At 46.8% G+C, this 23,681-nt stretch overlaps 1 protein-coding gene across 7 annotated transcripts in view; it reads right to left on the bottom strand.

The window, feature by feature from the left end:
- The window catches only part of FRMD4A (FERM domain containing 4A), a 681,483-nt gene that overhangs the window by 78,082 nt on the left and 579,720 nt on the right, over positions 1-23,681 (bottom strand). The gene's annotated exons all lie outside the window — the stretch shown is intronic.

Genomic DNA, 23,681 nt, shown 5'->3' with positions numbered 1-23,681 from the left:
AGAAAGTTAAGCCTCTGGGAAATGTCAAAAGATGTTCAAGTTATGCACACATTATTTATATTTGATGCATACTGTATCCTTTTATATACTGAGAATTTGAGTTTATTTTGCTCAAAGAAGGGTAAAATAATCCTGTTCTTGTCCTCCATCCTGAAGTAGCTGACCCCTCCCAGGGGCATATGATCAAGGTGTCATCCGAGACCCTGAGTCCCATCATCTGGAGCTCTTGACCCTCTGCCACCTCCTCATGGTTTCTCTTTAAAGACTGAGTACAGTACCCCTGTGTCACCTCAGCCCCATCCTCCCAGGCCCAAGACACGGCTAGTCAGGGCTCAGCCAAACGACGCCACCCCTTTCTCAGAGGGCTGGATAAAAACCTTTCTAGAGTGGCTGCATTCTTTTCTCTTCAGAACCTGCTGGGCAGAATTTTTTGTCTGCATAGTAAGGAGGAAGACTCTTATTCTTCTGTATTACAGAGCAACCTCCTTGGTCCACAGTTCAAAGTACATGTCACTCTGAAGACAAGGGAAGCTATAATTTTCTTTCTCCTTGAGGGGCTATTCCAAGTGGGTGGTGACACATTTCAAGGAAAGTGACCCAAAGCCTGGCACTGCCTCAGACAGCTTTATGTCAAGACTCAGAGGAAATGCCATCTGAGGAGAATCTGTATGACTCAAGTGACAGGCCTGAGTCTCAGGCTCCTAGCTGATGCCGTTACATTAAATCACTCAATGAAAACCCCACAGTTCCTCTCTGACCCCCTGTTGTGAGCTATTTACAGATGTTCCACTTGAACTTGGCCACAGCCAGAAAAGCACCAGAACCATCGGCTTCCCTGACACTGACCTCATAACGTGGCAGCAGCAGAGTCCGAGTGTCCAGCACACAGGCTCTGGAGCTCGACTGCATCTGTTGAATCCAGCATCTCCTACATGCAAGTTCTTTGCTCTCAGGCAAGTGACAGCACTTCCTTTAGCCTCAGTTTCCCCATCTGTAAAATGGCACCAATGGCGCCTCCAGGCACAGCTCAGCAATAGACCCTCAAAGCCTCACTTTGGCATAAAGCAGGCGCTCAGTGAACTTAGATCTTACCATGATTTCTAATTGTTCTCACTTCTCCCAGATCCTTGGTAATAAAAGAGAATAACTCAGAACCAAAATTTTTGTTTTCTTAAATTTCCTAGCTCAAGCTCTCACATTAGGGTTTAAGAAAAGACAGTTTGATTACTTCCATGTTGGAAATCTCTAAGTGTACAGAATTATTCCCCACTCCCCTCTCTCTTTCCTTTCTTTGGAGGTAAAGGGGGAGGAAGATGGCTGGTCCCTGAGGGGGACCCTCAGCTTCTGTGCTGCACGCACCGTGGCTAGGACCCGTCACTGGCCTGTGACCTGAGGGCCCCGTGCTCAGGAGGGCCGTTTGGGTATCGCTCTCCTGTCACCATGCTGAAATTCTCCGTAACTGTGGAGCAAGGGCCTTGCATTTTCATTTGCACGGGACCAGCACACTGTGTCCCTGGTCCATCTTTGGTCCTGGCATTTCTGGTGCCGCAGGCACCAGGGATAAGGTGCTCATCCTGCGTCCGCTGCCCCTTCTCTATCAGGAGGAAGGAAAGGAAACCTGGTGTGAGCGTGCCTGCAAACAGCACCCTTGGGTCTGTTATTTGGAATCCCTTGGCCCCTACCTCCTGCTCCTGCAAAATACAACGAGCAAGGCCTTCCCTTGAAGTGCGCCCCATGCAGTTGATGTAAAGAGCCCTGTCCCTGCCAGAGGCCCAGACCAAACCACCAGCTCTGCTGTGGCCCCTCGAGCCATCGCCACCCCTGCTGCGCTCAGACTCCTGTCCCAGGCACTGCACCAGGGCTGCCTCGCTCTGGCCTCTCCCCAGGATGCTGTCTATAGACATTTCTAACCGGGGCCAGAGCTGTGGCTTTCTCTCCTGACACACTGGGGAGAGGGTGGGAACGAGGTGACTGAACGGGCAGTTTTTCCAGACAGGATTGCACTGGGACGTTAGCGGGGTCCCAGGAATCGAAGAGGTGATGTGCACAAGGGCGAGGGCACCGGGGGACGCTTTCCCCTCACTGGGGTGGGGGTGGGAGGGGTGGGTGGCAGGTGTATGCAGGCAGTGGGGGCACAGCGGCCTGATCCTTTCCCCTCACGGGGGTGGAGGTGGGAGGGGTGGGCGGCAGGTGTATGCAGGCAGTGGGGGCACAGCGGCCTGATCCTTTCCCCTCACGGGGGTGGAGGTGGGAGGGGTGGGCGGCAGGTGTATGCAGGCAGTGGGGGCACAGCGGCCTGATCCTTTCCCCTCACGGGGGTGGAGGTGGGAGGGGTGGGCGGCAGGTGTATGCAGGCAGTGGGGGCACAGCGGCCTGATCCTTTCCCCTCACTTGGGGGGGGGTGGGAGGGGTGGGCGGCAGGTGTATGCAGGCAGTGGGGGGCACAGCGGCCTGATCCTTTCCCCTCATTTTAAGGCAGCAGGGGTCTGGAGGCAATGGGATGAAGCTCTGCACTGAGGGGCTGGCCACCAGATGTTCCCCTCACTGTAAATGCACCTTCTCTACACAGAGGGCTGCAAATTTCTGCCCTGGGCCCCACAGCTTAGAGGCCCTGCCTGCTAATCCCTCTGCTGAAGCTGGAATGGTAAAAACAAGCAATAGACAGAAGATGCTTGACCTTGCCCCCCTTTGTAAACAGGCCATGCTGGGCTCCAGATGTGCTGGCTTGGGGGCAGCTCCTGATCCTCTGTGTCACTTCAGAAGAACCTTTCTGGCTCAGTGCAGCTTCTTCACTCTGTCACCAGGTAAAGAAGCCCATGTGCTTTGCGACTCCAGATAAAGACTCACGAGACACACACACACTAATCATTATGACTCTGCGAGTTCCTTTAGGATTTGGTATAACTCCTCTGGCCAATTATGCCCAAGGAGCTAATTAGAAGCTAAAATACATGGTCCTATCAATAATCAAAGGATTTATTAATTAATACCTATTAAATCAAGTCTTTCTAATACACTTCATCAGCGCATCTTCAAAAGCTCTGTAAACATACCTTCTTTGATCTTTTTAGCATCCCCAAGAAAAGTGAGTGGGAAATTTTTTTCTTGGTGAAAATGAGGGCAGAGAAACTAGGAGAAACTGCCTAAGGCCACACAGCAAGTTAGTCAAGAAACCAGAAACAGGAGTCAAGGTCACCTGGACCATTACTCTAACCTCTAACTATGTTCCTTTCCACACGGGCCCACCAATTAGTGGGAAGAGCTTTTACTCACTAATGGCTAGTTAACTTTATGAGTGTAATGATTTTTACAAATAAGCAACAGTGTGACCGTAAGAAAAAAAGTATAAAACCAAATCTTTTTAGTGCTATATAGTGATTTTTCTTACTTTTTTTGCTGTCAATATTATTTCTTTCTCTTTTCAGAAAAGATTCCTTTGATTCTCTGCTCAGAGATGCCTTAGTATTTAGGAGTTTTTGAACAAGGACTAGCAACTAAAATCATGATTAAGAACAGCCTTAATAATTCGGGCTTGCCTTAATTAAATGTAGAGAAACCATTTGGCAGTGGTTTCATGGGGACGGTGTTTCACTGACACTGGCACCATGGCTGGTACTAGATGTAGAGTCATTTTTGACCAAGACTTGTGATTCCCAAGGGATCACGGATCTTCCACTTATCCTTTTTGGGACCCAATGTCCTAATGTATAAAACAGGAGATGGGAAATGTTTATCCATGGAGAGCAGGAAAGAGTGGCTAATAGCCTAACCAGGCAGTGGTACAGGGGGTAGAGCACTGACCCGGGACTCAGAGGACCCAGGTTCAAAACCCCGAGGTTACTTGCTTGAGCGCAGGGTTGCATTCTTGAGCGTGGGATCATAGACATAACCCCATGGTCGCTGGCTTAAGTCCAAAGGTCATTGGTTTGATCCCAAGGTCTCTGGCTTGAGCAAGGGGTCACTGGCTCGGCTGGAGCCCCCTGGTCAAGGCACATATGAGAAGGCAATCAATGAACAACTAAAGGGGCCGCAACTATGAGTTGATGCTTCTTATCTCTCTCCCTTCCTGCCGGTCTGCCCTTGTCTTTCCATCTGTCCCTCCCTCCTTCTCTCTCTATCTCTCACTAAAAAGAAAAAAAAGTGGCTAATAAATACTACCTTTAAGCCCTAAGTGCAACAGGGTGCATGTAAACACTTAATGGACAGGACTTGGTTACTGGATCCTATTAGCTGGTCCGATGGATTCCCACATCCTGTGTACAGCTGATAGTCATGGCAGGAAACAGCTAATGTTCCCCCAACCACCACCACCACCACCAGGGACAGAGGAAAGGGCCTTGACTCCAGGAGACTTCCTCCCTGCAAGTGTTTACTGATGCTGGGATAGCACGTGGGTGGTGGGTGAGCTTTCAGAATGATGTGAAAATAAAGTCTTGAGCGGAAGCTCACTCTAGTAGCACTGATTCTTGACCAGGACTTCAGGGAGTCTAGTCTCTCTCCTGTCCCTGAGGCTGACTCACCAGGTTTCTTAATGACCTCTCTCTGAGTAACTTCCTGCTTTCAGAGGGACATTATACAGAATGCCTGCAACCATCTGGTCCAGCCTCCTCCTCCCAGAGATAAAGGAAGCCCGGTGGAGAGGAGAAGAAGGTTAAGGGGCTGGCAGAGGTTAAAGAAGTAACTGATGTGGGACCCACTCTTGTGACTTTTGTCCTGGGCTCTTTCTAAGACACCAGGAAGACCTGATGATAAGCAAGAACAAAACTGTTTCAGGCTGATGATTAAGTAAATGATCACTTCTCCAAAGGCCCTTGGCAGTCTACATGATGCTCAATGCTTTCCAAACACCAGCAAGGAGTTGTCTAAGAAGAATTAGACTCATGACCAGGAATAGTCTCCAGGCTCAGAGGGAAACATACATATTAAAAAACTTCTTTATTTTACTTCTGTCTGTTCACTTCTAGAAGAAGGGCTGTCATTCCCTAATCTTTGAGTATATTTATACCTTCAGTAAATAAAAATGAGTTGCCACACATCTCAAGGGCTACAGGACAAAAGAAGGAGTAGGTGAAGTTTAATTAAAATGGACGTGCACCACAAAACACCCACACTTGAGTGCTCAGAGAATATTATCAGGTGAGCCCTGATGAGATTCCGCTAGTATAGGAAAACCAATTCTAAGATTCTAAGGAAGACAGAAGTGCGTGCACACACACACACACACACACACATATATTTTGTTGTTGTTGTTGTTGTTGGTTAACACCATATGTTAAAGGTTTTAAATACCAGTTGCACAGGCATGTGATATATTTTACTTTATGCTTAAAGAAGAAAAAAGCAAGGCCTAGAGTTTTAGGCAATATCTAATCACCATCCTCTTTTCCAACCACTCAAGTAGTGGTGTTTAGTTTGTATGGCCCTATGCTAGTAGAAAAAGGAAAGATAGAATGCCTAATGTATATTTATATTGTAAGGAGCTTGCAGTCTAAATTTAGTCAAGAAGATGTAACATCCACAAAGTAGACGGCATTTGTGATATAGTAATAATTTCCTGATGGAGTTTAAAATTATCTATAGTTAATTAAGGAAGACACTAAGAAATGAAAAAATATTCTGTGCTCATGGATTAGAAGAATGAACATTGTTGAAATGCCAATGATTCCTAAAGCAATCTACAGATTCAATGCAATCTCTATCAAAACCCCAAGAGCATTTTTCACAGAGATAGAACAAAAAAATACTAAAATTTGTATGGAACCACAAAAGACTCCAAATAGACAAAACAATCCTGAGGGGGAAAAAACAAAGTGAGAGGTATCACATGCCCCAACTTCAAACTATACTACAAAACTATAGTAATCAAAACAGTACGGTACTGACTGGTTGTAACAGGTACACAGACCAACAGAATAGAATTGAGAGCCCAGAAATAAATCCACACATACAGGGATAAATTTATGACAAAGGAGTCAAGGACATACAATGGAGAATGGAAAGTCTCTTCAATTAGTGGTGTTGGGAAAACTGGTCAGGCACATGCAAGAGAATGAAACTAGACCACGACCTTACACCATACACAAAATCAATTCAAAATGGATTTAAGACTTGAATACAAGACCTTACACCATAAAATAAATAGAAGAAAACAGAGGTGCTAAGCCCCTGGACATCAGTCTTAATGATGGTTTAGTGGGCTTTACTCCTATGGCAAGAAAACAGAAAATAAATAAACAAATGGGACTACATCAATTAAAAAGCATCTGTAAGGCAAGAAAACAATCAACAAAACAAAAAAGGCAACCTACCATATGGGAGAAGATATTTTTAAATCATATATCCAATAAGGAGTTAACATCCAAAATATATCAACAACTTATACAACCAACAACAAACAAACATTAAAAAATGAGCAGAGGCCAGTTGGCTCAGTGGTAGAGCGTTGGCCCAGCGTGTGGAAGTCCCGGGTTTGATTCCCGGCCAGAGCACACAGGACAAGTGCCCATCAGCTTCTCCACCCCTCCCCCTCTCCTTCCTCTTTGCCTCTCTCTTCCCCTCCCACAGCCAAGGTTCCACTGGAGCAATGTTGGCCCGGGCACTGAAGATGGCTCCATGGCCTCTGCCTCAGGCGCTAGAATGGCTCTGGTTGCTACAGAGCAACGCCCCAGATGGGCAGAGCATCGCCCCCTGGTGGGCATACTGGGTGGATCCTGGTCAGGCGCATGCGGGAGTCTGACTGCCTCCCCGTTTCCAACTTCAGAAAAAAAAAAAATGAGCAGAGGACATAAATCGACATTTTCCCAAAGAAGACATACATATGGCCAACAGGCATGGAAAAGATGTTCAACATCACTAATTATTAGGAAAATGCAAATCAAAACCATAATGAGATATCACTTCATACTTGTTAGGAAGGAAGGCTATTACTGAAAAGACAAGAAAAAAGTGTTGGGAGGATGTGAAGAAAAGGGAAACCTGTGCACTGTTGGTGGGATTGTAAATGGTATGGCTAATATGGAAAACAGTATGGAGATTCATCAAAAAAAATTAAATCAGAACAACTATTTGATCCAGCTATTCCACTTCTGGGTACTTATCCACAGAATACAAAACACTAATTTAAAAAGTATATGCATCCATATGTTTATTGCAGCATTATTTACAATAGTCAAGATATGAAAACACCTAAGTGTCCAACAATGGATGAATGTGTAAAAAGGGAAAATGGAGGAGGGTAGAAAGGGTCAAATGTATGGTGATGAATCGAAACTAGACCCTTGCTGGTGAACATGCTAGTATAGTGTCTACAGATGCCGGTTTGCAATGTTGTACACCTGAAACCTACATAATGTTATAAACCACTTTTATCTCAATGTAAAAAAGAAAAAAAATCATCTCTAGTTTCTGTATTAGGCTTTAAAAAAATCTATAAAACTGCTGCACCCTTTTATTGAGATATGTCCCATGCTTTTGTCTCAGATAATCAATATTCATTCATCATTTATTCTACATGATTTTGGTTCATCACTTTTATGGGTGAGAACACTGGCTTGGAAGTCAAGAGATCTCAGTGACAGTTCCGACCCTGTGAGCCCGTCTGCATGTATGCTTCCTTTTCTGTACCAGGAGGGATGCGTGTGGGCATTCCTACCGCCTGTGGATGGGTTGAAGGTCAGCACTGTAAATCTCCCAAAGTCACACTGCTTCTCTTTGAAATTTAAAAATCAAGTAGCTTGTCTTAGAACATTTCCTACTTATGGGAGACCATTTAGGCTAGTGCTGATTAAAAACATGGATTTCAAAACCACACTGTCTACTGCTTACTGGCTGTCTATTATTAGCAATGCAATTTGTGTCTTAGTCTTTTCATCTTTGAAATACTAATAAGTTTTATTTTCATAAGGCTGCTGTATTAATGAATTAATACATATAAAGTGCTTAAAATGATAGCCAGTATATTTATTTTTTATTACTGAGTTAGTGGTCAATAAATACTAGCTATTACTATGTTCTTTCATGTCCATCATTTACATGTCAGAATTATTCTTAATGTAAAAAATAATGTTCTGAATACTTTGAATATGTATCAGCCCAAAGTATAGGTCTGTGTAACTATCTTTAAAAGATGGATAATATGGTGCCATGAGCATTTAAAAACTGCTTTCTATTAATTAGATTTGTTACAGTGCAAGCATAAGTCCAACCCAGGTTATCAATCATTCCATTTGAGCTGCTGTTTGTGGAATTGCCTTTGGGCTTCTTGGTCCTAGTTCTTATCTAGCCAGTTTTTGGGTCCGCTGTAATTCTGACCTGAGTCAATTTTGACCATTTCCCTGCTATAACTTCTAATCTCAAAACCTTCACCCTGAGAAGAAACTACCCTATTCTAATATGGCTCAAGATTACTCGAAATGGGAACTAAATCAGGTCTTCCAACAGAGGCCAACTAAGTTCACAGAGCATTTGCTTACAAAGTGCTTACGAGTACGCCCTTCCGTACCGGCACTGGGAGAGGGCTGCTGGCATCTACTATCTTCTGAGAGGACCGCCACCCCAGCAGAGAAAACAATGGCTAATTTTTCTCCACAGCCAGGCCTAATGGGATCAAGATGTCCCTCTAGCTAGCTGACTCCTCTTCACTGTCGGAGAACACAAGCTCTAAATTGATTTGGTTAATTCAGTGACAGATACCCAGAGCGCCAGGCCTTGACCCTTTCATGGATGGCCTCTTTTTAACCCATCAAAAACCTTTTAGCTTTGGCCTGATGAGTCATTACCATGAGAGGAAAAAGAGCAAGAGGGTTGACAAGTATGCATCAGGTCAAGAGAGAGACAGGCCATTTTATTCTTCCCCATTGGACTGAATTTCTCTTCTTTTTCTCCTGGGAGGGCCTCTCTCTAGATATGATTTTATTCTGTGGACCTTGGCTTTTCTTGCAGAAAGATGTACCATAAAACTTCGGAAGAAGTCAAAACTTTAAAGAGAAGCTGAAAGTATTTTTACTTTCTTATTCACTTCTTTTCTCCTTAGAGTGGCCAGTGGGTGTCTATGGGGTGAGTGTCTGAATGGAGAACCGGCCTGTCAGCACAACACTTGAGTCTAGTTTTGGCCTTTGTAGCAACATGTGTGGAGGCCCAATGTGTGTGGCTTACACATTGTGTAACACAACATGTGTCTCTGTGCTCTAAGCTTTCCTTTAAAAAACACTTAAAGGCTAACTACACCTGCTATGATTTATGTTGGGGGAGGATTCAGAGAAGGAATTAGTCCCAGGCATATCGGAAACATCTGAATTGTGAAGGCCACGTCACCGGCAAGGGCAAAGACTTCTCATTTTTTGGCTGTTATAAGATTTTTTTTTTTGGATTACTTTGAAGGTCAGACTCTGGAGAAAATATATGTTTCCCTTTTTTTGGTGGGGGGGTGGGGTTTACCTGGCAGCTCTGTCCAGAGGTGAGGCACCCCTGATTTCCCTGGTGGAGGCATCCAACTCCACAGAAGACAGGGACAGAACGGATGATGGGTTGGCAATCAGCTCTATGTGGAAGCAAAGGTATATACTCGTGACTAAAACTTGTGTAATTAAGCTAAGAGAAAAAAATAGATGAAATGACACTACCTTACCCTAACGGTAGCCGTGTGAAACAAAGCTAAAAGACTTAGTAAGCCACAAGTCTCTTTGGGAATAATTATGCAAGTGCAGCTTGTGTACATTTTAAACAGCCAAAGTTTGCTTCAAAGCTTGGCCCATCCTGCTGGAGAGGTTAAAGGTCTTGCAGGTGTGGCTTCTGTGGGCACCAGGAGGAGGCAGATTGTCTGCTGCCAGAGACCTTAGGTGTGTGAGCTCCAGCCACTGCTGCTTGGAGAGCGACGCAGGGCGTGCGGAGGCTGAGTGGCACTGGGCCAGGGCTGGCAGCGTGCTGGTCAAGTCAGGCTGCTGCAGAGAACACTTGTCGTCTTGCTGGCTGTCCTGCAGAGGTGGCTGAAGTCAGCAGACAGGGGAGCCCGGGGCCCACCCCACATCAGCCCTGATTTCCTGCTGGAGGGGTCAACCCCTCAGCTGGCTGGAGGGATGGAGGGGCCATCTCTGTAGCTGGGGCCCTGGTTAAAGTTGGTGATTTTTCTCTTAGGATCCTCTCACTGGAGCAATTGTGCATCTGCTTCACAATTTTTCTTTTCCAGAAAGAGGAGAGATGAGGCCATATTTTCAAGAGGTGAGAATTTTAACTCTCGAATCTCTGTCTCCTGGGAGGGCTGCTCCTGTTTAAAGCTCGGTTTTGTTCCTGTTTCCCTAGAGGAATTTTGAAATGGGCAGGTCAGCTTGGGTAGCTGTGAACCTGGGCAAGGTAGGGAGGGCAGAGGGGGAAATGGAGCCTTCTCTGCAGTCTGCCCTAAACACTTCCCACGAACACTGTCCCCAGACTTCCCAGCCCAGTCTGGCTAGTTCTCCCAGAAACTCAGATACAGCCCTCTGCCAAAGCGATTATCGTCTCATGTTGTGATTCTCTATTTACTCAAATGTCTTCTCTATCGGACTAAGCTCCTTGAAGGTATAGTCTGGCACCCGGCCCGATACCTGTGGCATATTAGACACTCAATAATTATTTAAGTGAATGAATGAGTGAAAAGCTTTGCGGGGTAGGAATACGGCAACTGAAGTTCAGAGGTTAGGTCACTTTCTCAGTCACACAGCGGATAAATGGCAGGAGCTGGTATCTGAACCCTTATCTGTTTGCTTGAAATTCAGGCCACTTCCGATCGGAGGAGCCCTGGCTGAACCTGAACATCCTGTTAAAAATCCGTTTCTAAACTGCAAGGGATGTGGCGAGAGGCAAGGGGCTGTTGAGTGCTGGCCCAAGAGCCCCGCCCGGGACAGCCTGCCCTCCTCTGGTGTCTGTCCAAGTGATGCCGGGCTCCAGACTGAGTGGGGTCTCAGGAGCTCATGGGCTTAAGCTGGAGTCCTAGTCCTGACCTGGAGTGACACCCCACCACTCAATCCACCTGGAAACTGCCTCAGCACTCTTTCTGTCCCCCCCCCCCCCCGCAGGCACCGCCACTGAGCCCCAGGGCACCGGGTGTGAGGGCTGGTTCACACTGACACCTTTCTGGCTGTGCTAGGCTTTGGGGTCACACAGGTTCACACTTTCAGGAAGGTCAGTCAGTTCAGCCTGGGTTTTCCCTTTGAATCATTAAAAAAAAAAAAACGGAAAAAGAAAAAAAAGAAAACAGAAAAGAAAATCTCACAGAACTTGCTAAGTATAGCAGAGCTCAGCAGAAACAAGCAGAGATCGCCCCAGACAAAGCGAAGGTTACCAGATTCAACTGGCATCAGTTCCCAGTCTATGTTTCTTGCTTCTAAGAAAGAAAAGGTGGCCAGATCAGTCAGAATTGTTCAATGGTCAGCCGTATTCCAGCAATTCATTCTCAATGTCTAGTTAGTTACTATGAGTTCTTTGGGTCCGTGTGGTTAGAGACAGAAAGTGAAACTGCGGGCAGTCCCGATGGCCTGGTGGGGAACTCGTGCACTCCCCGTTGCCCTGTCAACAAGCAGAGCTGCCAGACGCCTCAGGCCCCCTCCAGCCTTCCTCTCCCTTGCAAAAAGACACTCTTCTCGCAAATCCTTCCTTACAGGAGTTCTACTGTTTATCCTTATTTCAATAAGGCTATGCCACACATACATATGAAGAAATTCTCAAAATTGGTGGTGGGTTACAACCAGCTATTAGATGTTCTGCCCTACCGTGTGCCAGGCAGCGGACATACAGTAGTGAAATAAACAAACCAGACTAAAACTTCTATATGTTTTTGTGAGAGGAGAGGTAGGCAAATAAGTGAGAAAACTACACAGTAAAGTCAGAGGATATAGGGAAAATAGCTGTGGTAAGGCTTGCTCGCTGGTTTTCTGGCTGTAAGCACTTTGTGTGATTAGTGCGTGAGCACACAGCAGAAAGCCACATGTGTGTAGTTCATATAAGGCTATGAGTACTTTACCTCGGGGCAGATTGCAGGCCTACCACTGTGAGGGGCGGTTTTCCTGATTGCTTGCCTACTGTTGCAAGAATCCAATAAAAAATGGCCCAACACCTTTCGGCTCCATGGTTCTTCTGTGGTTTGCCCAAATCCAATGTAAACTGTCCTGGCCCTGGCCTTGACCACCAGCATTAGAGACAAAAGGTTCCAAGGGACCCTGGCTGGTTGGCTGAGTGAACAGAGAGTCAACTCAGCATATGGACATCCTGAGTTCAATTCCTGGTCAAGGCACACAAAAGCATCCATCTGCTTCTCTTCCCATTCCTCAGTCTACACCTTCCTTTCTCCTTTCTCTCCCTCTTCTCCTCTGCAGCCAGTGGCTCGATTGGTTTGAGTGTTGGCTCCAGGCACTGTGAATAGCTCAGCTGGTCTGAGCGCATCAGCCACAGGTGCTGAGGATACCTCAGTTGATTCAAGCATCGGCCCCAGACAGGGGTTGCCGGGTAAGATCCTGGTCAGGGTACATGTGGGAGTCTTACTATCTCCCCTCCCCTCCCCTCAAAAAAGAAAAAAAAAGGTTCCACGGACAACAATAAAGGAGGACAAGAGGGGGTTGTCGGTGTTAAGGTGTTTGGGGAAGGCTGCACTGAAGTGACAGCTGAGTCAATATCAGAAGGAAACGGGGGGACAAAGCCACGCAGCTGTGTGAGGCAGTGTAGCCAAGGCCCAAGGCACCGTGTGTGGCTGTTAATGTAGAAAATGTTGAAGTAAATGGCAGGAATATTACTCAGCCATATAAAAGGAAGCCATTTTGATTCATGTTACGACATGAAGAAAAACCTTGAACAATTCTTCTAAGTGAAATAAGCCAGATACATAAGGCCACAGGTTATATGGTTTTTTATATGAAATGTCTGGAATAGCCAAGACCAGAAAGACAAAACGTGGGTTTGTGGGTACTTAGGGCTTGGGGAGACACATAAAGTGACCTGGAGCTTCCTTGTGGCCTTTCCCCTGTTTGGACGGGTAAATCCTAGTCTGCATTATTCTTGAGTCATAAGATGTTCTCCAGTTAAAACTCAATAAAATAAATTATAAGGAGCCAGCAGACCAGGACAAAACCTCCCAGAACCCCAGTGGTGCCCCTTCTTCATAAGAAGACTTCCCTACAAACGCACCTCCCACTTGTCTGACAGGTCTCCTCTCAGATCTCTGTGGTGGTCCTCTGCAGGTGACAGCTGCTCTCCCCCAGCCTGACAGCTCCGAGACATCATGGCTGAGGCACCTCAGGGGGGGTGTCCTCTCTGCCTCTGTGACCCTACAGTCTTTCATAGACTCAGCTAGCAAGAAATCTGGCCCCTGACATTCTGTATGGCTTTCAAACCCCACAGCTACAAGCATCCACTCAGTGATGTATTTAGAGACACACAGGTGTGCGCACACACGTGCAGAGGAAATTCACTCAGCTGTGCCTCCTTGTGCTCACTGCAGGCAGGGGGGGGTCTTTGTTTCTAGTCAAATGTGAGGCCTGGAGGGAATGGCATACAGACCCCTCTGGCTCTGTGCCCTCCTAACCGGCTGGAACAGCACACCCATCACAAGGAGGCTGAGTCCGCTCCAGGGCTGGGGTTGGGGAGCCCATGGGCCACATTTGACACCAATGTGCTGTTTCAGAATGACTATAAAGACTGGCAAGGAGGCTTGCAAAACCCCACGTAGCACCACCAACACCTGCTGGCGATGCTGGAAAGAATGGGGTGATTGGATGGAGGGCTCACTGAGGTCTCCCCAGTTGTTGGCTCAGCCCAGCTTTGTCACAAATTACGCTGTCTGTGGGTGAAGACACCACTGCAAAACCCGAGCCACAGGATATGAAAAGGAAGTCCCAGCTGAGATTTTAACATAAAAAAATCTCCTTAATGTTAACAGTGAGCAGACCATCCAGTGGGGGAGGGAAAAGAAAAAAGCCAATAGCTAACTGGGCAGATCACTATGCTGGTCTGACAGGCCACTGAGGGCCTTGGCTGGCCTGAGAGAGCGCTGGTCTGAGGTGGTGTAATTATTAACCAGTGCCCTTGCTCACTCTCAAAAGTGTTCTAGTTTGGCTCCTAACACCCTGTGGCTATAAAAGGACAAATACTCTCTAATGCCATTTATGTGAGTTCCTAGAGTAGTCAAACCCACAGAGACAGAAGCAGAATGGTGGTTGCCAGGGCCTGGGGGAGGAGGAAACAAGTTGGTTAGTGGGGACAGAATTTAAATTTTATAAGATGAAAAAGTTCTGGAGATTGTTTGCACAATGATGTAAGTGATAGTAAACTGGACACTTAAAAAATAGTTTTGATGGTAAATTTTGTTATATTTTATCACAATTAAATTTTTTAAAAAAATTTTAAGTCTTATGGTTTAGATGACTCTAAGACCCCTTGCCCTCAACTGGAGTGTAAAAAGTTTAGGAAGACAGAAACCGAGGGGAGGTTTTAGAGGGAAGGATGAGCTGTGAGCTATCCCTACCCAGAGGGAGATGAATGCCTTCTGCTAACCTAGTGAGACAGTAAATCAGGATCACCCAGAGAACTTGACAGGTGCTTTTAAAGTTAAGGGCTATCTAAGATGGCTCCCTGTCTCCTGCTTAAGGAATCTAACCTACCTGGTGTCAGATGGGTTGAAGGAGCCTCACTGAGAGAGGTCCAGCCTGGAGCTCTGGGTCTTTAAAAGGACTGGGTGCTCTAACTTCTTTCTTTCTCTTTTTTCCTTCCTTCCTTCCTTCCTTCCTTCCTTCCTTCCTTCCTTCCTTCCTTCCTTCCTTCCTTCCTTCCTTCCTTCCTTCCTTCCTTCCTTCCTTCCTTCTTTCTCTTTCTTTCTTTCTTTCTTTCTTTCTTTCTTTCTTTCTTTCTTTCTTTCTTTCTTTCTTTTTTGTGTATGTGTAACAGAGAGAGCGATACAGAGAGAGGAATAGATAGGAACAGACAGGCAGGAAGGGAGAGAGGTAAGAAGCATCAATTCTTCATTGCATCTCCTTAGCTGTTCATTGACTGCGTTCTCATATGTGCCTTGACCAGGGGGGCTACAGCAGACTGAGTGACCCCTAGCTCAAGCTAGTGACCTTGGGTCCAAGCTGGTGAGCTTTTGCTCAAACCAGATGAGCCCGTGCTCAAGCTAGCGACCTCGGGGTTTCAAACCTGGGTCCTCTGCGTCCCAGTCCGATGCTCTATGCACTGCGCCATGACCTGGTCAGGCTCTAATTTCTTATTAACATTTATTTTGCTACTTAAAGGGACTGTGTGACTGACATTACCTGGGAGTGGTCTGAAAAGTCATGGGCCTGACTGCATTTTTACCTAGGGAAGAACACATTTAAAAGGACAGTGTGAGATCAAAGCATTTTGCGGTTTGAATCCCAGGTGGTCAGTGTTCTTCTCAGACTAGCAAAGTCTTTGGCTTATAAACCAGAAAAACCAACTCTGTTCATATGTTACTAGGTTCACAGTTCTTTTTGGAGTCGGTAGGGCTACTGGATGCTCTTCTGCAGAGGCCTGGGATCCAACAATACTGTTTGGTTTTGATTTCCTTCTTCAAATTATATCCAAGGTCAGTGGGGCTCCCAGAGTGGTGGGAATCTGCTTTGCAGTGCTTTGGAAGCCAGTCAGCCTCAGGGGTGCTTCTGGCTCATCTGGCTGGGTGTTTAGTTGCATGTTATAAATATCAAATGTTGTGTTTGACCCTGACAGTCATCACAACCAGCATGGCTGTTTATATGGCCTTGTTAGCCCTGTCACAGGTGCCTGCTCATGTAGGGAGGACAGGTCTGAGACCAGGCACTGCTGTGTGAAATGGATGAGCCCTGGAAGACCCCACACCCCACAAAAGGGACAGATGTGTCAGTCTGGGGAAGGGAGAAAAATGAGTTCTGGTCATCTAATTGGATCTAGCTCAGGCTTTGGCTAAACTGAAGAACGTAGAAAGACCTACTGGAAAATTAACATTTTCTCTCTTTAATGCTTCTTCTGGGAACAGCTGATGTTATTATTCCTTTATTCATTCGCCCTCCTGTCTGTATGATGAATTTGCCCCTTGCTGTACTCCTCTGACTTGTTTCTAGTTTGTTTTTTTAAACGTTGTTTTTTTTTTTTACTTTTATTAATTTTTAGAGAGGAGAGAGTGAGAGAGAGAGAGAGAGAAGGGAGAGGGAGGAGCAGGAAGCATCAACTCCTATATGTGCCTTGACCAGACAAGCCCAGGGTTTTGAACCGGCGACCTCAGCATTTCCAGGTTGACGCTTTATCCACTGTGTCACCACAGGTCAGGCTGTTTCTAGTTTTAAGATTCTTCACTCATCCTGGCCCATGCATCTCACTAAGATTCTTCACTCAGCCTCAGGAGATTCTCGATCATCGCTATCAACCACCTTATTGACTAAGAAACTGAGGCCCAGGAAAGTGGCTTGTCTCGCAGAAGTGGAGCTAGGACTGAGCTTTCTTGCCACTACAATTAATAGGGTGCCTGAGGTGGGGCAGTAACACAGCACCCATAGAATTATGCCCAAACCGCGTAACCAGTGCCTCAGGAACCAGGTGGGTGGGACCTTCAGAGCACAGTGATAATCCAAGAGGTACTCCATGCATGTCACCCCGGGAGAGATGTGGACCTGCCCCCTCTTAAAGGTCTAACTACATCTCTCTCCTCCCATGCTCTACAGAGAAATTACTTTCACATTATTGCTGCTTTCTAAGGGATATCCACCTGGATGGGCAATGTTTTTATTTCCTGCTCATAGCATGACCTTCAAAGTGACACTATGACCACCAGCATGGGCACTGTGGGGACAACTTCAACACAAGTACAACAAGAATGCAAGTTGGCATCCTTGGGAGTTTACTCAGCACCAGGCTCCAAAACTGCCTCCATAGGGACCTGGGGGAACGGAGGGAGCCTCAGTTCCCAGATCCAATGATCAAGAAAAAAATCAGTCCTCTCACAACGAGATGTTGCCTGCTCCTTGTGGCGGCTGCACCTCTCACCTTCCGTAAAAGACTGTAACATATTTGCTATGGCAAGGGCAACAGCACTTCAATGGGGAGCAACAGGAAACTCTTTGAGAAGTAAACATACTCAAGACAGAAGACAATTAGACGCATGCCTCTGAGTCTCCATTTCACAGACATAAAAAGAGAGGCACGAGAGAGGTTAAATAAGTTGTTTAATGCAACTTTTTGAATATACTAGAAGTGAGTGTAATAGCATAAAAATTACTCTTTGGTTGAGACTCTGAAGTTTACTTTGATATGGAGGCCACTTGCTTACACAACATTTTTTATTTCTGAAGGTGTAACTGCTCTAGCAAAGGATTTGATTCTAGCACAGACTAAAATCACATAGAAAGTTCCTTGTTACCTGCCCAGGAGTAGTGGTTCCTCACACTTTATAGCCTGTATCCGAATCACCTGAGGCTTGTGAAAACACAGACTCTCCAGTCTCTGAGTCTGTGAGTCTTGGGTGGGGACTCGGTTTTTAATTCTGACATGTTTCCAGGTAACGCAGACGCTGCTGGTCCAGGGGACACACTTTGAGAACCATTGCTGTAAAAACCTCTGTGATGCACTGACCTGCTTCTCCACTCAGGACTGAAGGATTTAGTCTCTCCCAAGGAACCACCACCTAGCCCACTCACGACCTCTTCCTTTAGGGTCACCTGCATTTAATGACTGCTTGATGCTAAGGCTAAGGCTCAATCCCCAGTCTCATGACAAAGCCTCTGAGAGTCGTTCCAAATTCAAAGCTTCAGCTAAGACTTCATTACACTTCCGCTTCTCTCTCTGCCTCGTCCTCCATCCTTCCGGTGATTCCAGAGCACTTTCCAATGTGCTTCCTGCATGCAAACCCACCTCAGACTGCTTCCCAGGGGGCCCATGTGCTCCAGTCTCAGGACTATGGAAAATCCCCTCCGGGAGAGGCCCTCTGGACCACCCCTCCCCCTCCCACTCTTCCTCACTCTCATTTGTTGTCTTAGTACAACTCAGCACTCTAAAACTGTACATTAAAGGTTTCCTTAATGGTATTTAACCGTCTTCCCCACCAGACTGTAAGCTCTGGGAGTGCAGGGACCTGTCTCTTGTTCACTGTTACATCTGCAGGGACTGGAGCAGGACCTGGCATACCACAGGCACCTGGCAATTCTCATACGGGACCATTTTATTGGAGAGGGTTTCATATTCAACACCCTCTGATGAAGTTCTAAAGCTCCAGCTCAGAGCTTTCAGGTGACTGCAATTCCTGAATGGGAGGAGAGACTGAAATTCCTAGTTCAGAGAGAGAATTCAGCCACACGTAATATTGCTGCTTTGGGAAGGGCAGGCCAATAGTCTTGGCATACAATTGCTTTGTTCCTTTCTTGGAGAGTTCTTTTAGATGGCAGACTCTCTGTGCTCCCCACGCTCACCCCATTATTCCCCTGACAGGCCTGCTCTTTGCTGTGAGGAGGGCCCTCCCTGGTGACCCATGGCCAGGGCCTGTCACCCACAAGCATTGAACTCCTCCAGGTCCCTCAGAAGAATGAGATCTGAAGGACTGATAAGGGGCAACTGGAGGAGGCCCTTTGATCAAACCCTGTGAAAGAGCCAAGGCTGCAAAATTCTAAAAATGCTAGAGGTATCAAGTGGAATTTTCCCTCTCTGGGGTGAATAGGGTATGCTTTCCACGGGGAACACAGATAATGGAAGGAGAAGCGCCCCCGCCCAGGGCCAACCAAGGCAGAGAACTCAGCAACCCCCAAATAAGCCAAGTGCATCCAAAACAGAAGCAGAAAACGAAGTCAGCAGTGTGCTTAATGGAGTGCTTAGCACGCTGAATAATTTAGCAGGCGAACTCCACTGGGAGGCAGTTCACCGTTAATGGAATATTTCCTGTAAATATTACTTCTTCTTCCTGTCTCATCAGCTCAGACAGTTCAAAAATCTTTACTAATCCAGGGGGTGACAGTAATGCATCAATTCCCTGAGCTAATACCCCTGCTTCTGAAATAGTTAGGAGCCAGAAGCAAGCCACACTGGCTGCTTGGGGGTGGGGCCGGCGGGGCGGGTGCTGACCATTCAATCTCCTTCCTTCTCCTAACGTCTCGGAGGGGACCCCACAGTGCTCCTAACTGTGCATCTAAGTGTACATAAAAGCACCCTAATTGGATGGCAAATAAATAAGTAAATGCCGTCTGCTGAATATGTAACAAGGACTAGCATAGCCTCTCTCCCCAGCCGAGAGAGCCCATTAAGTATGGGCTTGTAAGTTGGCTGCAGCCATCAACAATGATTTGCAGATATTGAATATTCCTTCTCGGGAGATTTTTTTGGAGTCACATGTTTCACGCTATTTGTTCTTTAATGTTCATAGCCTCAGATGCAGCAGGCAGGAGCCTTTATTCTAACTCTCTTGGTTCAAAAATCACCTCTGTTGCAAATCATATTGGCTTCTTGTGATTAGATGGCTGGTCTGTTTGAAGAGTGCCAACGACAAGGATGCAACAGAAGGCAATTCAGCTTGGAACTGAATTCCTGATGGGAAGCTGAGTCTTCAGAGTGGGAGAGGCTGACCTCCCAATGCCTTCAGTCCTGGCACTGCAAAGAAGGGGCAGACTGTCCCCAGATCTGAGCTTTCAAACTTTCTCTGGCTCCTACCTGAGGAATGCAAGTCCGCCCCTAAAGGAGGGAGCCCGTGTGACATTCTGTACAGCCTTACTTATCTCTGCCCCATGCAACCTGGTTGTGCAAGAATTAATAAACAATGCCTCTTCAATATAGATCGCTAAATTTTCATCCAAATGTTCTCAGGAAGAAAAAGAAAAGGTCCCGCTTGTGCCAGCACCACCGCCAGAAAGTGATGGGATAGCCATGGGACGCTGTGTTCACTGTGGGTGGCCAGCATTTTACTTTTTCCTATTTTCTTTATTCTTTCCTTTAATTTCTTTTCTTCTTCCTTCTTTCCTCCCTCCCTCCCTCCTTCCTTACCTTCCTTCCTTTTTTTCTGGCTTGGGTAAAATTACCTATGTAGCTGCAAGATTTTTGTTTGAGCACTGTGAGCCTCCTTCCACCTCCCTCACCATGGCTACAGAAGGCAGCTAGACATGCAGATACTGCCATCCCGTACTCTGATTCCACTCTCACAAGTGTGCATAAAACCACCAAACCACCGCGGGAAAGCAGAGAGGCAAGCTGAGGTAAGCAGAGGGGTGTTCTGAAGCCATGCAGCATTTTAGTAAGTACAAGAGCACAGCAGTGGGGAGGCAGGCCCATCCTAGAGGGGAAACACAGGAATAGAAGGATTTAATGACAGTGCATGGGCTGATATTTAAAAGCTTAAAAGAAATTTCTGCAACCTGTCCTAAGATACTGTTTGGGGTTCTGCCTCATCTTTTTTTTTTTTTTTTTTTTTTTTTTTTTTTTTTTTAAGAACTCTTATGTGTAAGCAAGGGCCAATATTTTGAAGCATGTAAATATGTTGTAGATTTCTTTAAGTCCTATTTACTAATTTTTTACAGCTTTTGCAGGGCTACTCTTCTGCATATGTAGTTCTAAATTCTTTTTTTTTTTTCAGAGACAGAGAGAGAGTCAGAGAGAGGGATAGACAGGGACAGACAGACAGAAATGGAGAGAGATGAGAAGCATCAATTATTAGTTTTTTCGTTGAGACATCTTAGTTGTTCATTGATTGCTTTCTCATATGTGCCTTGACCATGGGCCTTCAGCAGACCGAGTAACCCCTTGCTCGAGCCAGTGACCTTGGGTCCAAGCTGGTGAGCTTTTGCTCAAACCAGATGAACCCGCGCTCAAGCTGGCGACCTCGGGGTCTCAGCATCCCAGTTCGACGCTCTATCCACTGTGCCACTGTGCCACTGCCTGGTCAGGCTTTTTTTTTTTTTTTTTTTTTTTTTAACACGACAGAGACAGACAGATAGGAAGGGAGAGAGATGAGAAGCATCAACTTGTAGTTGTGTCAGTTTTTAGTTGTTCATTGACTCTCTTATGTGCCTTGACCGGAAGGCTCCAGCCAATCCATTGACCCCTTGCTCAAGCCAGGAACCTTGAGGGTCAATCCAGAGACCATGGGGTCGTCATGTCTATGATCCCACACTCAAGCGAGTGAGTCCACACTCCAGCCAGTGACCTCAGGGTTTTGAACCTGGGTCTTCAGTGTCTCAAGTCAACACTAGATTCACTGCATTACTACTGGTCAGGTGAAGTTCTAAAACTTCTGAAGTTGACCTTGAGCATCCAAATGTTCACAAAAGCCAAAACACTGTCTCTGGGTGTTGCCACGTCTGGCTATTCCTGACAGGGGCTCCAAGGGCAGAGAGGCTGCTTTTATTCTGACAAAGGACGGTGCTTGCATGTTGGGCTAGGCAACATTTGTTTAGAAGACCTAGGTTAGCAGACGGGTGTGTGATTGGGAGGGGACTAAAATGTTCTCTTTATTCCACCTGTGAAGTACCTTGTGTATGATTCCATCTCCCCCACAGGCACTCTGGCTTCAAAATGAGAGGATAAGCAATTTAGGAGAGACTCTGTGACCAGAATGGCAATCTGCACCTCAACCAGAGAACCTGGAAAAAGCTACTGTCCTGCTCATCTGAACGATAATCAGTCATCCGCTTTTTTTGCTTATTTTTTCACGGGCCATATGGAAACACTGGAGTGGACTGTCACAGGAGGCTGCTGAGCCACCTGGCATGCTCATGGCTTGCTGACTCTGTTAGAACCGTGCATACCATGGGTACCAGAGGTGCCTCAACACCCTCCAGGGGAAAGGGAGCAGGCCCACCCCTGCCACTGCCTCTACTTATATGTCGCTCTTAGTATTATGGCGCCATGTGACATAGCCGTAGTAACTGGGTCAAAGTGTGCAGAAGGACCGCTGCCTTGGCTGGAGGTACAGCTGTTGCTGCAGACGGGCCTCCAGGTACACAGAACAAGGTGCCACTCCCGGTTCCTGGAGCACTGCTGGGGGCTCAAGACAAGGAGCTCTGCCTGGCCCGAGCTAGAGGGAGTGGTACCACCTGGAGGGCTGTCCCTCAAAGGGGCTGGCCCAGTCGTAAGTCCCGTGCCTCGGAACACTCCAGCTCCATGTGCAGAGGCACTACCAGCCATGCCTGTGAAGCCTGGCTGACTTTTCCAAAGTCTGAGCTGGGAAAGGAAGCACAGATGGCTGGGTGGTGGTCTTCCACTCCAGCAACACGTCAGAATCAACCGGGAGGCTTTCTAAACGTTCAGTGGTTGGGTCAGAGATGGGGTGAGTGGGACTGGGGGAGACGGTGACATCTATACAGTCAAATGGTTTCATGTGATTTCTGATTTTCAGCTGAGGTGAAGCATCACTGGCTTAGAGCACTGTAGGTAGACTTTGGCACTTTACTCATGAATCTACATCGGTCGTCATTATAAGTCCACACAATGCTGTATAATTACAGGCCTGGACCCAGGGAGTGCACTCTTTGCCTTCAGAGACTCACAGGTGCTTTGCATGTACCAAAGATGGCCTTTTAATGATGGTGATGATGCTGGATGTGAGAAGGAACAGGTACCCTGCCTAGTTCTTCATGCAGTTGTGACTTCTTAACTGTAGCTCTGGTTTAGTCTCTAGTTTTGCCTTTAAGTCTCATCTCAGGTCTTAGCAGAAGCAGGTATCACTCAGGCTAATGAAACCTGGGCTTCTCTTCCCCTTATGGGCCTTTCAAGGCCTGTTATTAATTTCATACTCAGATGTCACCTGCATTTCTTAAAGAAGGCTTTCCAAATTACAGAAGGCTCAGGGCCCATGCAACTTGGACCTGCCTCTGTGTCTCACAGAGATGTCATAGAAGGGACCTGAAACCTACTCGCAGCTACTGGGTTTTCCAGTGCGCGGGTGCCTCTCCCTCTCTCTGTTCGGTCTCTGGCTCAGTTATGCACGGGAAATTCTTGATGCTCTTGAGCTCCAGCTGACTACCCCATTGCCTACTTGTCACAACTACCCAGATGTCTGATCTTGTCTCAAACCCTGCATGTCCAAACTGAACTTACTGCTCCTTCTCCTCTATCCCAGGTTTTGGTTAAGTAAGAAGCCTGGCATCATTCTAGATGCCCCTTCTGCTCTGAAAGCCATCCTCTCCCACCATACAGTTGGCCAGTCATATCTACTTCCTTAACATCTCACTTCCATTTCCCCTTATCCGTCCCTACTGCTGAGAGCCAACCCCAAACCCCGCCAGCTCTGGCTATACCACTGTAACAGGGCCCTGGTTTGCAAGTTCTGCCCGGCATCCTTCTGACCACCTCCACACAGCTGCCATATGATGCTTAGGACAATGAAAATACCGTATGGCCACTCCCCTGCCTCAAATGCCTGATGGCTCCACTGCTTCGAAGGTGAAACCCTCTTAGCAGAGCTTTCAGGGCTCTGGGAGCTGGCCGCAGGGCTTTGCCCCAGGTTCCCGCCCCAGGGGCACCACCTGCTTCCCATCAGGCCATGCAGCTTTCCCTCATATGCTTTACGAGCTCAGCCTCTCAGGCTGCACATTTCCCACCCAATCCATCCATCTGCAAAACTTCTGTCTACCCTTAGGACCCAGCCCACTTTGCTGCCTGTGAAAACCTGTCTCTCTTCCTTCAGCCCAATTGGTGACTCTGTCCTCTAACTCACCACTGACCTGTTATAGCCTGGGGGGACCAGGGATATAATTGTCACA

Source organism: Saccopteryx bilineata, chromosome 5, assembly GCF_036850765.1.
Source record: "Saccopteryx bilineata isolate mSacBil1 chromosome 5, mSacBil1_pri_phased_curated, whole genome shotgun sequence".
NCBI classification, from domain to species: domain Eukaryota; kingdom Metazoa; phylum Chordata; class Mammalia; order Chiroptera; family Emballonuridae; genus Saccopteryx; species Saccopteryx bilineata.
Note: the sequence above shows the minus strand (reverse complement) of the source record. Positions and strands in the feature narration are given on the sequence as shown.